Raw genomic sequence first — 15377 nt, forward strand, 5'->3', positions numbered from 1 at the left:
AATAACTTGTAAAAAATTCATAATTTTACATTGATTGGGATGATTCTGTAGGGGAGGGTATCTGCATAAATTATAATAAAAATGACAAGCAATGTTTAATACAACAGAGAAAAGATGCAAATTAACAATAATCATGATTTTCTGGGCAGTCAAACAGTATTCAGAAGCAGAAATTAAACAATCACCGTATAATAGTAAAAATAACACTTTTATAAAATAACACATCTTTTTAATTGAGTAAATAATTATATAATGTACAATTAATCTTTAAGCTTCAAACATTTCATTTAATTGTGCCCAAATGGCTTAAAATTGCTTTAAATTGTTACAGTCAGGTCTTAAGCACATACCAATAATAAACTTTCACTCTAAGGTTTAGGTTTCACACTTAGGGTTTCACTTATATGAAATGACTCCACTGTTGTTTATTAATGTCTGGTCAACTATATTTCCAACTTATTGCAGATCTGTGCAATGCGACTATTGCAGACTTGCACATTGCAATACCAATGCTGAGACGATATATTGTGCAAACCTATTTTGAAGAATGTTAGAGAAAAAGAAAAACAGCCATTGACGTCCATGGTATTTTCGTTCCTATTATAAATTTCAATGGCTGCTGGTTTCCAACATTCTTAAGAATATCGTTGTGTTCAAAGTAACCCATAAAAGTCTAGAACCATTCAAGTGTGAGTAAATGGTAAGTTTAAATTTGTGGGTGAACTATCCTTTTGAGGCAAAGAAGGAGAGAATGACCTATAAGGAAAGAGGAAGAAAATGATGTCTAATTAGCCCCTGGAGAGTTTTAGTTCTTGAGAGGAAATGATTTGTGGTATAGTCCACCATAGTCCTAACTTGACCCTCTCTTCATTGAGTTGTCCAGGTACTTCTGCCAGTGTCCGTTTTATACAAGCCATTTATTTAGTTAAATGTTTTATCGATCGCCGCTTGGCATTTCTTTGTTTAAAAGAAATTGATTTCCATTTTCTCGGAAAGTCCATTATCTTTTTCATCAAAGAGCAGTAAAGAGGTGTTCTTACAAGATAAATATTGCATCACAGCTCTGTGTTTTGTAACTCGGCATGTTGGTGCAAGCACGCTGAGAAGCTTTTAACTGTAAACTCGCCTTCTCCATAATGCTAAGATTGAAGCAATACCACCAGGGCACTCATTGCTTTTTATTTGAAACTTTTCATCGTTTTTAGATATAATCGAGAGCATTGTAGCACTCCATGGAGTAGAGTTAATCAGCTTCGTTGTCTTTATGCTTGTGCTTGCCCTATGGCTTCCCACTGCTCCCTGTAGACAATCACTGAGCAGTTGGATATTTCCAGTGAAAGCTAATGAGCTATAAATGTTGACTTGTCTTTTGTTATATAGGAAGGTGCAATCATTTGGGGGGGCAGTCTTTTAGAATTACGCAGTCTTTGTCAAAGCCACAGTAAAGATCTTGAACTCTTGGAGTCGATAGACATTGACATATCGATCTACACGAATGTGCATGGTTGTATTCATTTGTTTGGCTTGTATACAAGCAACACGCTCTCTTTTCTGTCTTTACTTCTTGATTAGGTGAGGTTTAGAACTAAGAGAGAGTGGGCTTTCTTGTTTTGATTGATCGGTCGTCGACAGTACAAGTTTTATTTGTAATACAGGGCTCAACAATAAGGACTGCCCTGTGGTCCGGGGCCAACGTGAAAGATGCTTGGTACAGTAGACATTATTGTTACTGGCCCCTATCGGCCAGTAACGATGAGCACATTTTTCTGTAACCTGGTAACAACCAAAACAACGAAAAGATGGCAACACGACGGCAACATCAAACTATGAGGCTTAAAGAAAATGTCTGTTTCTAAAGTCTTGGAAGCAGACAATACATGTGTACAAAATTAAGAAACAAAAAAAGAACAAAAAAAAAAAGTTGTCAGCAGTTTGGCAAGTAATTTTTATAAAAAAATGATTTAGAATTGCAATAAAATACCAGCATATTTTCCATACTGCTTTCATTTGCATAAAATCTTAAAATTTTGCTCATACATTTATTAACATTATTAAAATGTTTAAATTCTAGATTTACAGACATTATTTTGCCACATTATTTAAATTAATTAAATTAGCTATTAACTTAGGAGTGATTAATTGTCATTAAATTGGTAACTTGATCAATTGTAGACTTCAAGGCAAGTTTAGTTATATAGCACATTTCATACACCATGGTAATTCAAAGGCTGTCAGTGATGGCCTTTTTTCAGGTGACACATCGGTCAATGTGTAATCAAAAAAAAAGGCTATCATTGACAGTAAAGACTGATTTATACTTTTGCGCTGAGTGCATGCATATGGTCCGGCGCAGCCTTCATGCTTGGCTGATGCTGACAGGCACCTCTCAAAAACTGTAACTACACATTGTGATAACGTGGATTGCAAGCTCTGTGATTGGTCGGCTTGGTATCGGTGAAGAGTGTGGGTGGCGCCGAGAGCCTTGAACCCATTAGTGCGAGTGTTTACAAGTGTGGAGTCCTGTGAAGGTGCTCCAGTAGTAAACTTTTTGTTTGCTAATATGATTAAAGTTGTTACATGTCTGCATTACAGCTACTTGTACATTTAAGATAGCATTCTGAACAAAATAAATAACAACCCGCAAAAAAACCCTGCCAGCTAACATTTCGTAAGTTTTATTATGGAGCAACACAAACGGCAGACAGAAACTTGCTCGGCTATGCGCAAAGCAAACGCTGTGGGTCACAGTGATCACTCAAAGCAGTAGTATATGTCAGTCTTAAGCAAAGAGATGATGTACCACTTAAAGCTTGAATGATTGCTGTCTGATTGACAATATTGATAAACATATTGGTTGCAAAAATACGTGAGCAAAGTATCGTTATGCTTTTGAAGTTACACTCAAAGATATGTTTGCTGTACTTATTTAAAATGAGTTAAAGCAATACAATTCTTGAGCTGTTGTTTTTTTAAAACTTAAGACTTAATTGTTTTATGTGCAATCCACTTAAATTTGTAAAAACTAATAACTTAATTTCTTCATGTTGTCCCAACACAAATTGATTGCATGTAACCCTTAAGAATTTTTTTACAGTGTAGCTGTTTTTTGCCCCTCCAAAAGAAATTCTGGATCTGTTTGGATCTCGAGGAATCATACGCAGTTCCTGACATCAGCTGCTTTAATAATATAGCAGTGTGGAAAGCTGCCTGCCTTCAAGTCTTTCTAATGCTACCTTTGCAGTACAATCTTAAGCAGACATATAGCCCAAATGCTCTCTGTAATAAAAGTCCCACCTCTTATAGTTTGGAGTTGGTGTTTGTTGGAAATCCAGTTACATTTGCAGACAGCTTAAAAAGCCAGTTTGTTTTATAATATAGTGACGTAATCCATAAAGTTTTTGAATTTATGTTCTCAAGCAGCCTCGGGTTGTGTTTTTTGCATTTCAGTTTGGAAGGCTTTCTTACATCTGTTGACATCTTTTCACACATGTAAGCCCAAGCGTCCTGCCAGACTGTTACAGACTACAAGAAGTCATCCGCCATGTGTCTGCGGCAGCTCCACTGATTAATACAGTTCCCCTGAGCTGACCAAAACCTAGAAGGGCAGCTTCTTTTTAGATTTTTGTTGAGTTGATCTGTTTTGGTATGTTGTGTTACCATACTTTAATACAGGACTTTTTTGGATTTTTTTTTTTTTATTGAAACGTGAAGACATTTTTATAAAAGGAATTTTAAAACAAGAAGTAAATTCATTTTTAGAAAGGATCATTATAATATAAATAAACAATATTACAGTTTAAAAGTACAATTTATTTTTATTTTGAGTGTATTTTGTTGAACAAGTATGCATTAAATTGATCGTAGTGGTAGTAAAGTCATTAACCGTATGTAGCAAAACAATTTAATTTAATTTCTAAAATTATTTAGCTTTGAAATCAGAATATTAGTTTGATTTCTGAAGAATAAGGCATTGAATTAAAAAGATTTTTGTTATTATTATTTATTAAGTGTTATTAGGAGTAAATAATCTCTCATTGACTCTTAAGAGTGTATATTTTTACTTATTAATTTCCACAATATGTTTACTTGCAAGACAGTAAGTGAACGTCAAGCATTAAAGGTGCCCTAGAATAAAAATCTGGGTATACCAAGGCATAGTAGAATAATAAAACATCAGGATATGGAAATGGGACCACCCACCATCAGACACAACTGTTTCTTCTGTTTCATGTAAATTCCATGAGTCTAAAACCCCGATGGGCAACGGGCCAATCAGAAGACAAAAACTGTGATGAGACTCACGGGCCATGCTTTCCTCATTTGCATGTATACCTACTTTATGTCGTTCATCCAGACCTGATGAGCAGCTATGTCAAAATATTGTGTAATGTCATAATAGCGAAGATAAAATATCTCCGTTTTTAGAAATGAATTATTAAAACTTATGTTCAGAAATAAGTTGAAAAAAATCTTCTTTCCATTACACAGAAATTGGGGAGGGAAAGGGTTGCTAATATTCAGTAGGGCTAATAATTCTGACTTCAACTGCATATATGCAGTTATTTTCAGAAAATACAATAGAATAAAAATATGAAACAAACTGTGCTTTAAGCATCTTCACTGTAAGAAAAACACTTTAGCTACAAAAGTCCTTCAGTCAAGAGCAGTGAGGGATTTTCTCCTTTTGTTTGATTTAATGATAAAAACAGGCAGCAGATGAAATATCTTGCACGTTCACTTTAATGGTTTCTCTTTCACGTGTCTTTTGATTCTCAACTCGTTTGTTTATTACACAAATGAGGGTATGTATCATTAATCACTAAACACCATGTTTTGACACCTGACATTAAAGCGCTCGCCTTAAGATGACTTTAGATGTGTGTGCTCTGCTTGTCTCAGTGTGCCAATGAGACCGAATGCATTTTTTTTTATATTAATAATAATAATCGAGTAACTTCAACTCTCAGGTAGTAATTGTAACTCTAAATTGAGTAAATTTTACTCAGGATTTTGCTGCGAACCAGTGTAGTATATGGCACCTGTAAATTAGTTAAGTTTGCTAAATATAATTTCTTCATTTTTGATGGTCTATGGTCTATCTTTATTTTTGATGGTCTATTATCTAATTGAACTCCACCTCTTTATGGTGATTTTTCAGTGTTTTTCAGATGATTGGTTTTGTTTGAATGTTTCAGCATTCCAGATTAAGTTGTCAAACATTACCACGTTTATTTATATGAATGCAAGACTTTCTTGTTACTCCTTTAATGAGCTGATTAGTTGAGTCTGAGTGATTGTTTTGAAATCCAGTCTTGCCCAGTTAGAAACTAAAGGAAAATGCATCTGATTTTGTGGCGAAGTATAAAATAATGTTGTTCAAAAGCGAACACTGATAGCCTTGAGAATCTTGGAAACGCCTCAAACTTACAAAACAAGCTTTAACTTGAGGTGGCAGATGACAGCAGGGTAATGATACAACCAGCTCAGGTTTGGTCTGGGCTTTAACCACACCTCAACACCTCCACACAAAACATCTCCTTCAGTTTCAGAGAACTTGCACCCCACCCCTGTTATAATAAACCATTGTTGCAAAGCTGCGACCGGAGCGAACGCTCTCATTGTGACGGATTTGAAGCAGTGCTAGCAAAATTCATTGTCTTCTGCGGTGTTGCAGCTTCAGCAGCTTGTCTGGATTTCCCAGAAAAAAACCCAAAGCAGAGTGAAAGATAGACCTCACGAAATGTGGAGTCTGAACCTGAAACAGAGCCCATAACCAAAGCCAGATGTGTTTAAGGTGTGAGCTTAATGTTCTTTTTATTCGTCAAGCGCCATCACCCTGCCGCCCACTCCGGCTCCGTTTCTCCACAAACCATTTAATTAAGCCATGGCATAGCTGGACATGGTTGGATGGAGTGAGATTTCATTAGATTGTCTGCATTTTTTCCTCTTTTTCACCAAGGCCTCTGCTCAATTTGTCAAGGCCAGGCTTGTGTGCACGCCATGCCCCTTGGCCTGTCACTGAGATAAATCGTCTGCGAATGGAAAGGAATTGCTTAAACGAACGAGTCCTTGGGGCGAGACTAAAAAAAAAACAACGTCTTGACATTGTGCTGAGCTTGTCGACTGGTGCCTGCGCTTAATGTATGGTCAATGATTAATTATTAATTATCCATTATATTTTAAAGACTTGAACCATTGATTGGGGGTATAGAAGTGTTTGGGGGATAAATGTTTATCTAGGAGAAGAATAGCGAGTGTTCTTGATCTTGGCAAGATGAGTTGAGTTCCCCTTTAAGATGTTTTTGCTCAAGGGACAGCTGAATACTTCCTCTGGCTGGTGCTGACCGCTTCCTGTAATGTCACTGTGTCACTCCCCACAGGAAGACTGCTGTATGCTGTCTGCTATGGTGACCTGCTTTGGCTTAATCTAAAGCCACATAATTTTTTTTCTCTCTTCAATTGAAAGATATTTATTGTGATCGCTTATCACTGGCGTCTTTGATCAGACTTTGCTCTCCTGGGGTTTCCTAGGAGTAAATGCATTTTAACTCCATGTGTTGCCAGTTAGGATTTGCTTTAGATGTGGGAAAGCATCATCATAATTTAATTCATGGCTTTGATAGTTTTTTATTAGCTAAAATGTTCAGGAAGCAACACCATTTACATTTATTTGTAAAGATTGTTCCAATAACACATAATAAAAGCAGAGAGGCTGAATTAAAAATGGATTAATTCAACTATTAATCAATGGAAGACACTAAGTAAAAATATACTGTTTAAAAAATTAAGGGGAACACTTAATACTGTGACTCCGAGTGTTCTCTTTATTTTAGAGCAGTATATAATTAATGTGCAAAATGGTACACTTTTTAGCAAAATGATTTTGTAGTTTATCAATGTTGTGTGCTCAAAATGTACTCCGAATAGTCACCATTTACTATAAAACACCAAGAGTATTCATTTCTGTCAATGATTTTGGCCCCTTGACCCTTAAATGACTGTTTTGGACGGAGTTTACTGCACGTGCAGTTTTAAAAGTTGAAACTCTTCAAAGCAGGATTTATTCTAATTGGCCATCAATGGGTGAATTTATAGAAATATAGAAATAGAAATAAACGCTGACCCATTAGGAATATGTGCCCTGTGGTACCTTTTTGAGAATCGAGAAATATGGCTCCATTCATTTGTTGGTTAGTTAGTTCTTTTAGTTTGTTCGTTATTTGGTTTGTTGGTTAGTTCGCTCGCTCGCCTACACTTAGTCCTGTATTTATCAGGGGTCGCCACAGCGTAATGAACCACCAACTATTTCAGCATATGTTTTATGCAGCGCATGCCCTTTCAGTTGCAACCCATTACTGGAAAACACCCATACACTCACACACACACACACACACACACACAATTGTGCACTATGGACAGTTTTGTTTACCCAGTTCACCTATAGCTTGCAGCTGGAAGTGCATCTGCTGCGTAAAACATGCTGGATAAATTGGCGGTTCATTCCACTGCGGTGACCCCTGATGAATAAAGAGACTAAGCTGAAGGAAAATGAAATGAAATTTACCTATAGTGCATGCCTTTGGACTGTGGGGGAAACCGGAGAACCTGGAGGAAACCAATGCCAGCATGCAAACTCCACACAGAAATGCCAACTGGCCCAGCTGGGCAAGTTGGAGCTAAGGTACAGGACACAGGACCAACTTTGGACACCCCTGATCTACATCCTCTAGTTTAACAGGCTGTTATGACCCAGTATTTGTGTGTGCATTGATTGTTAGCTTGGCTGCATAGGCAAGCAGACGTCAAGGAATTTGTGTTTGGTACACCACTATCAGCATTTCCTAACATTCGCCCTGTTATTTTCACTCTATAAAGACATTCAGATGCAAGCATCTGCAAGCCCAGGTGTGTGTTTGTGTACTTTTGTGGCTTTTAAGGGGTTATGATTTTGTAATTAAGTCTCTTGCAATAAAAGCAGTTTAGTGTTGCTTAGGGCCATCTAGCTGCTAATCACACCAGGAGAATATCCAGAGGAATGTGAGATGGTCTGCGTTTGTAAGGAGATTAGATGTCATAACTATTTTAATTGAAGCTAGCTTTATTTGAAGCACGCAGAGTGTTTGTGTACTGCCTGTTCCCCAAGTTACTCCTCGCCGGGTTAATGCTTTGACATTTAATTAGAGGCAAAGTGGTACACTCATACTTTGATGTTCTTACATGATAAATCGATCCTGCTTGGTTTTCCAAACTGCAGTTTTGGTTTGCTGAAATCACAGCAAATACGAATTTGCATTGCAAATGTGCTCACTGACATTGGGCGTTGCTTAAAGACCTGCTGTATGAGATTTGCTTTTTGAAGAGAAGTCCCAGAAGAACAGGTGACCTCTGCGGAACCAACTCAATTAACAAAAATTAGCATTTACAAGCACACAAAATGCGTACCCAAAATTCATCATTACACAGTGCTTTAGATCTTTTTGGCTCTGTTCTGATTTGTATTCCTTCCATTTTAAGGTCAAATGCTAATTGTATTTTGGTAACAAAATGAGCAAACTTTTCACAGAGCAGGGCTGCATTAATGTTTCAAGTTCGGGTTTGTTGCAAAATGCTTTTTTTTTTTTTTTAACAAGAAAAGCTATTTTTGCTTATGTTTGCATATAAAAGATTTCTGTCGGTCTTCGTGATGCTGTTGTTGTTTTGTAAAGATGTTCAAATGCCCTGTTGCACGTTCAACAAACTCAAAGTTTTTTTTTTCAGTTGATTTTAATCTTTGCGTGAATGCTAATGATGCTTAATGAAGTCATATGTTTTATAAATAAACAAATTAATGTGAACTTCATGAACTCTATGAGAGTGCTGTATAACTCAGAAGCAACGTCCCTTAAAAGGTCTCCCGTTTTTGATGAAATTACTTTTTAATGACTTTGCTGAACACAAGGTCGGTTGCTGAATTACTTTGCACAATATTAACAAATTCAGTCATAAGAATAAAAAATTGTATTATCCATTAGTGAAAAACATGAATGAATTAAATCTTAATTTAAAGCCTAAATTAAATCTCATCAGGAAATCATGTAAATTTGGAAGACTCTGATCAATTAAGCTGCTCGATTTGAATTGAATTTCAATTGTTGATCTTTCTTAAATTGTCAGATTTAGCATTTCATTAACATGTATTGGGCTATTCAATTCCAAAATGTATGCAGTTGAAGCAGGATGGATTCTGATTGTGGCTATCAGTGGACAAATTTATAAAAATATGTTCAGCACATGCTCATTGGGAATATGTGCCCTGGGGTACATTTTTGAGAATCGAAAAATATCTGGCACAGATTTCCAAAGAGCCTGGGTTGAATATATTATGTGCATGTTCTGGAATTCAGTGGACTCATATTCTGAGAATCAATTTCTCACCATTGTTGTGATTATTATTTTTTTCTTTCTTTTTTAAAATGTTTATTATTATTATTATTATTATTTTTATACTGAAACCAGCAGTTTTAAATACTTAGTATTATGAAATGAGCTGAAAAGAAGGTTCATTACATTCATTCTGCACTAAACTGTCTAAAATAGATGTGCAGAACTGTCAAACAGATGCACCAAACTACACTGAAATAATAGCATTCTAACACTAAATAATAGCGTGCTGTTTATCTGCCCATCAAATTTGTTTGGATGTTTTGTTGTAATAAAGGAAGGCTTTCAGCACTATTTAGAAGTATAGAATTGGATTTTCAGCAAAAATAAAATAAAACTTTTAGTTTCATTCTCTTATTGTTTTCTGTATTTAGAGTACAGCTCAACCTTCTGTTGTGGACCATAATTCAGTTTCACCATGTAATGCTAAAACATGTTCTTTATGAGACGCGTACAACAAACACCATTTGTGTATCAATATCTGTGTGCATAAGGTACAGAAGTTACAATAGGTAATTATCAGCAATCCATATTTACTATGTTTTTTACTGTCTATATGCCATAACCAGCTGTTAGAAAATGTGCAATGGTACGTCAAACGCAGATATGGTTATTTGAATCAAATCAAGTGAATCATCCAAATCTGTTCACGGAATTCTGTCTGATCTTTATTAGCAAGAAACTTACTATTAGTGCCAATCAGATTCTGCTGACTTTTTATTTGGTATTTCAGCACTGAATTTTGTAAAAATAAATCCAGTAAGTTGTGGATATATGCAGAAGAATTTTGACAATATAAGAGCTGAAAATTAAACAGAAAATAAAATAGAAATAAGTTCTTAACTTTTATTTAGGGCAAATCCAAGTAGAACCACTTGTTTGGTAAGACAAACCACAGTGAGTCTCTCATATAATACATCCATTAAAGACAAATATTTCTTTAAAAATGGTAATGTGCATAAATCAACTAAGCTTTTTAATAGTAGATCATCATTTTACTGAAGTTCATATACACACTGTTTAATAAATATATGAATACACTTACATAAGGAACTACAAAGATTGAAAGATGGACTTATTTAAAGAGTTTTCTCTCAGATTCCATGTGGACCTATTAGGATCTTTATTAGCAAAGAGACAGTCAAAATATTAATGGGTTTTTTAACTGAAAGAGGAATAGATTTCCTTTTTATGGAATTGACTCTTAGCCCCAAAATATTCCCATTTGTATTCTGCAAATGAATGCTTTTCTTATGGATTTTGAAAGGCATTTATATAAATGATGACATGTTAATTTGAGATGAACAAACTCTTTTAATAGTTATAAGCTAGCTGCCATATTTTAACCTGATGTTGGTCTACGGGAAATGTGACATTTAGAGTACAATTAAAATGAATTTTTTACTTTATTAGGTACACCTTACTAGTAGTGGGTCGTACCCCCTTTTGCCTTCAGAACTGACTTAATCTTTTGTGGCATATAGATTCAAAAAGGTACTGAAAATATTTTGGTCAGAGATTTTGGTCCATATTGACATGATAGCATCACGCAGTTGCTGATGCTGGTTGGATGTGTTGTGCATTCAGAGATGCTCTTCTGCAGACCTCGGTTGTAATGAGTGGTTATTTAAGCTACTGTTGCCCTTCTATTTGCTGGAACCAGTCTGGCCATTCTTCTCTGACCTCTGACATCAAAAAGGCATTTGCAGAAATCTAATATTTGCAAAATTTACAATATTGTTTGTACAAACACAAAGTACCCCGAATAAGAGAGCTTGCAGAAGAAGCATGGGCAAGAAAATAACAAAACTCAATGCCTAACTCCCCGGAAAAAATTTAACTAAGTAAATGTAAACAAAGTTAATAAACAGTTTAGTTTCCTCATTTTTCATCCTGCAAGCCAAATCAATGAATTTTCCACATTTTATCCTCCTTAACAGTTCCAGTTAAGTGACTTCTTGTAATTACCTTGATATAAAAACCGCTGGTTAAGCTGCTAAAAGATTGGCACATTTGATTTAATTTGGTTTTAGTTTAGTATTTTAAGCACATAAAAGAAATAGCAACAAATGTACAATTCTGTAGCAGTTGTCTTGCATTACCCACAATGAGACAGTCTGGATTCTTGCCAGTGCGCTTGAATTAATGGGCAATTTTGGTATGCGTTCACCCGGGAGTGACGATACTGACTAAGTACTGTAAAAACAAAATGCGTTTGGTCTTCTAAAATAATTATGCTTATAAAAACTTCTTCTTTTTTTTGTTGAGTCTATGGTTTGGTTAATTTTGTTTTGTAGTGGAAAGCCAGCTGAAATGCAAACACTCATCTGTTATTCTAATGGAGGAGACTGACCACAGGAGATAATAAACTTCTGGTCAGGATGAGGAGAGTTTTCACTGTCCTTTAGATGCCGGTAGATCTAGAAGTGATGAATCCTATTAATACTATATTGACATTCTCTCATCCAGTGATTAGCATAATACTTGAGAAAAGACAGGACCAGTGAAAAACAATTATTTAGTTCTCGTGACGTAGTCAGCTTATGGATTGGTAAGTCAGGGTAATTGTATGTAGTCAGGAAGTGGCTCAATATCAGCTTTTATTTATTTTTATAGCGCAGCTAATTTCACCTTTCATTTTGTTTTCAATATCGAGTGCGCGTGTTGCCATATGGTTCAGCTAATTAAAAAAAGGATTGTTTATCTTGGTCCATTTTCTTTTTCATTTGAGATTATAATTGGCTCCCTGATACAAAAAATTCTCATTTAAAGCGGCGTACACACTTAAACAGCAACAGTGCTTGTGCATTGTCAGAATAATGGAAGAATAATAATGATCTAATCAAGAGAATGTAAAACATTAGGAACATAATGTGGAATAATTATTTGAGCAAATATCTGATTTGTTGCAATCATTTTCTAATTATTAGCTATTGTTATTTTCTGTTGGATTTATTGACAACATGTTTACAGCACTTTTTTAAAACTTTATTTATAGAATTTTCCAAAAATGACAGTCACACTTTTTAGAATATTGTTGCACAATTTGCCATATCGTCATCTTAGAATTATAAAGTTCTGTCTTATATTTTTTGTCAAAATTGAGTCATTCACATATTTTGATTAAATGACAACTCATTTTACATTATGTGGTGATTTAAAATTTTTTTTAATCTTTAATCTAATTTTTTAAATGTTTACAATACGACATTTAAAAACAAAAAAAAATTCTGTAGAAGGTTCTTTCTGTGAGTATTTCAAATGCACAAACGAGGACCAATCAGAGTCAGCTTTTTTTTTTTTTTTTTTTTTCATTTCGCCGGACTGCTCTGTTGACAGTGGGAAAGACCAGAAAGAAACACAAAATCAGAGTTGACCAAAAAACGCCGCACCTCACAAAATTAAGAAACCTGAAACTGAAAAGATGTGTAAATGTGATGATTTAGAAGCATTTTTTGACATTTAAGATGAAATGTTCAATTTTACATTGTTGAAAAAGAAACTGTTATTAAAAAAAGTTTATATATTAAATGTGAAATTTTTATTTGTGTGTATAGCCTATATACTCAAGAAACACTGAAAACTGTTTCACTAAACTCATTTGCTCATTGTCTGTTTTCCTTTAAAGTCTTTAAATCTGATATTAAGCAAATACTTAACATACAATTTAATAGTTATTATAAGACGTAATTAAATAAATATTCCCATATTAATTACATAAAATTAACCGCTGCACTGTATAAAATCCTTGGCACAGCATTGTATTCTTAATTTGAACGAGACAATATTTATTTAAAACGTTAAATAAGTGTATAGAAAGTAAAAATGTAACTTTTTCAAGCATCAACATATTGTTACAACATCAATTTTTATTTTTTGTAATTTGTTTTTCTTGTTAAGTAATGCTTCAATTAATGATCTGCCAGATAGAACCTTGGGTTCTGTCTGCATCTGCCCCATTTGTTTTACCCTAACTTGCAAATTTAAGAGAACTTTGATAATTTACATTTAGAGTACGTTTCGGGTCTCTGTCATGTTAATGTATGAAAAAGTACTGTTACACACATTGTTTGCTATATGGAATGCAAAAACTTTGAAGCTCAATATCTCAGAATCATTTAGAATGCAGATAGAACCTTATAAGTCCAAGGTGACGATATAAGTAACGTAAACGAGGATCCAAAATTATTTTGACAATTAGTGACTCCCTTATATATTTATATGTTTAAAAGAAATTAAATAAAGGAAAAATATAAACAAAAAATACAAGAAACAAACAAAATAAACTTGTTCCAACCAAAATAATTGGTGAGCCTGGTTAGTTAAGCTGTCACACAGTAGCAAAGAATATAAAGGTAAATGTGCGATATTTAAGTTTGACACCCAGTGGTTGAACTAGGTATTGCACCCCTGGTTTAAAACGCATGCATTTTTATTTTAACCTACACCTGGAATTGATATACAAGAAACTGCTTTTATTTCTTGAGGCAGAGCAACAGTAAACTGACAATGATCTCCTCAGTTACACCTCATGTGCTTTTATTAAGTGTTAAATGCTGATAATGTGAGTTTGAATGTCATTTTACATGACATTTATTGCGATATACTAAGAGCAGCAGCAGATAGTTCACCTCGCATCTGGAAAATAAAATAAACCGTTTAGAACAGTGGTTCTCAAACTGTGGTATGTGTACCACTAGTGGTACGCGGGCTGCCTTCTAGTGGTACGCAGAGTAACCCAATATTTCATACGTACATGCAACATATATTTAAAATGTATCAAAAATGGTTAATTTATGAATTTGATGACATAGCTTATATTCACGAGGTCCAAGCAGCATTTCCAGGCTTTGATGAATAGGATACTATAGGTTAACACTTTACATTTAAGTACAGGAGATTTAGTTTTTTACTTTTTAAGAACAGCAGCCTATCATTTTTAAAGAAAAAAAGTTTGAGAACCACTGGTTTAGAAATTGAACTTTAGAGCTGTGACACTGCAAGCCAACACATATCAGTGATTCAGCATATAAATAAAATAACGTTAAAGAAGTTTAATATGTATTAATTAGATTATAAACCTTATCTTTTTTGGAGTGCAGTGAGTGCACTATTCTGTGCTTCTGAATGGCTGTATTGAATTTTTTTTGTCTTGTTTCGTCTGGTGCAAACAGCTCAATTGCTTATCCCTGCAAATTTCATCATGTAGCGTGTTGTTAGGACACAAGGTTACAATGTAACCTGCTAACTTAATGTTTTCATTCGTTATGTTGATATTATTTGCTAGTTAATAACCGCCTCATGTGGATCTCTGAATCTGCATCTCATTTCAGAGGTTGCTACTGTCCACTGGAGGTTGCAGTTTTGGCCGGTTATGCACGTTTTAACAGCCTTCATGACTGAATGTCTCAAATAAGGTGGGATAAATGACCAAAACAAACACCGATGTTCTGGCACATAATGCACATTTTCAAAGCAGAATATCTGACTTCAGTCTTGTTTTTCAGATAAACAAGCATGTTTACTTGGCATGTTTCTTAAATATCAGCAAACATATCATAGTATTTTTTTGCTTTAGAAGAGTCAAGAACTTACATAAAGCACCTACTATCATGCAGTATTCAGGGGGTATACATTTCCATAAACTCAAGGGGAGAATCCTAAATTTTATGCAAGTTTTTGGATGAACTCATCAGACGGTGTCTTATTCTTTCCAGTTTTATGAAGTGAAAAATGTCATTATTGATGGCACATTTTTTACATTTTGTTCGTTGACTGCTAATATTATGGAAACCTTCTCCTAAATATAGTGCATTTTCCTGGAGGTCAGCTATTAATGTCTATCCTCATAATCTATATGTGTATTTATATCTGCTGTCTCTAACTCCAAGTCGAGGGAAATGATTCCAGCAGCTTTGGCTTGGCTTGTCACTGGTTGGTTTGGCGTTTTGAATTCC

At 34.8% G+C, this 15377-nt stretch overlaps 1 protein-coding gene across 5 annotated transcripts in view; it reads left to right on the forward strand.

The window, feature by feature from the left end:
* Positions 1–15377, forward strand: part of furina (furin (paired basic amino acid cleaving enzyme) a) — a 218928-nt gene that overhangs the window by 36460 nt on the left and 167091 nt on the right.

Source organism: Danio rerio, chromosome 7 (assembly GCF_052040795.2).
Source record: "Danio rerio strain M-AB ecotype USA chromosome 7, GRCz13ab, whole genome shotgun sequence".
Lineage (NCBI taxonomy): Eukaryota > Metazoa > Chordata > Actinopteri > Cypriniformes > Danionidae > Danio > Danio rerio.